General features: G+C 38.1%; 1 protein-coding gene across 1 annotated transcript in view; it reads left to right on the forward strand.

Annotated features, from left to right (window-relative positions):
• Nucleotides 1-1705, forward strand: part of LOC106868835 (arrestin domain-containing protein 3) — an 89449-nt gene that overhangs the window by 80098 nt on the left and 7646 nt on the right. The gene's annotated exons all lie outside the window — the stretch shown is intronic.

Below are 1705 nucleotides of genomic sequence, written 5' to 3' on the forward strand. Positions count from 1 at the left end.
TATATATATATATATATATATATATATATATATCTTTCCTTTCTGTTAGGAGGTACAGGCATTTATAAAGTATTTGTAGTGGTAAAACTGCCTGTGTGGTGCCATGTAAAAGTACCTGTGTGGTGCTGCATAAAGGTACCTATCCAGTGCCACGTAAAAGCATCCAGCACACTGTGGTTGGTGTTAGGAAGGGCATCCAGCCATAGAAACCATGCCAAATCAGACTGGAGTCTGGTACAGCTCCCCAGCTTGCCAGCTCTGGTCAAACCATCCAACCCATACCAACATGGTTGATGGATGTTAAATGATGATCTATATATACGTGTGTGTGTGTGTGTATTTATACTAGCCTGCTCGCCTAGCCAGCAGGCTGGCAGCATTCAAAAGCTAAAACAATGTGAAGCGCATTGTGACCAGCAATGTATACCAACATCTGATAATCTGGTTGATATCATGCACAGGCATGGCTGTGTGGTAAGAAGCCTGCTTTCCAACCACATGGTGCTGGTGTGTTTATGTCCCTGTAACTTAGCAGTTTGTCAAATGAGACTGATAAAATAAGTACCAGGCTTAAATTAATAAGTACTGGGGTTGATTCATTTGACTAGAAATTCTCTTAGGCAGTGCTCCAGCGTGGTTGCAATCTGAAACAAGTAAAAGATGTGTGATTTTGTTTACTGTTGAAAATTTCTGTAGTTTGTTCATCTCCCTTTCTCCTCTACCAAATCCATTTACAAGGCTTTTGGTTGGCTTGGAGCCTTAGTAGAAGACACTTGCCAAAAATACTGTGCAGTGGGACTGAACCTGAAACCATGTGATTGGGAAGTGAACACCTTAACCACACAGCCATGCTTGCACTTGTGTGTGTGTGTGTGTGTGTGTGTGTGTGTGCATTCCTCTCTTTGTTTACATCTGTTTTCAATTATATGAAAGTCACAACATTTGAGCAATGTTGTTGTTGGCACTTCCCCTGTAATAAATCATTTGCTTATTTCACATCTTCAATGCTGGATGGAATAAGAAATCTGTTGCTAGAAAAAACAGGTAAAAGTTAGTATCAGGAAGGGCATCCAACAAACAATGTTAAAGTAACATATTTGTATAACCCATGCTAACATGAGTAAAGCAAATACGAAAACAAATATATGGATGTATATTGGTAGTAGCTGAAGCCACTTGAATTGTTCCTTTGAGTTTCACATTGCTGATTATTTAAATAAATCAAGAAGGGAAGCAGCATGACAACATATAAGCAAAAATATTAAACACATTGAGAAACATATTCATAATTGTGATTTGATTAGTAAATCCATCATATCATCATCATCATTATCATCATTTAACATCCATCTTCCATGCTAGCATGGATTGGACAGTGCTAGCATGAGTTAGATGGCTGCTAGCATTCACCTATTCAATTGTTCTATGTAAAAGACATGATATACTCCTCTTTTCACATGCAAAAGCATATTCTCATGCCTTGCATTTTATATGTGAAATTTAAAAGCAAAGTCATCAGCTATCATTAGTATAGTTTTAGTGTTGATGAAAATCTAAGTTTTTTTTTTTTTGTTCTCCACATGTAGCTGTCTTTCAGAGAATGGCAAATCCATGATGTGGGAAATAAACTATTTGGATGATGTTGATGATGGGGCCTCTCTCTCTCTCTCTCTCTCTCTCTCCCTCTCTCTCTCCCTCTCTCTCT

This window comes from Octopus bimaculoides, chromosome 4, assembly GCF_001194135.2.
Source record: "Octopus bimaculoides isolate UCB-OBI-ISO-001 chromosome 4, ASM119413v2, whole genome shotgun sequence".
In the NCBI taxonomy this organism is placed as follows: domain Eukaryota; kingdom Metazoa; phylum Mollusca; class Cephalopoda; order Octopoda; family Octopodidae; genus Octopus; species Octopus bimaculoides.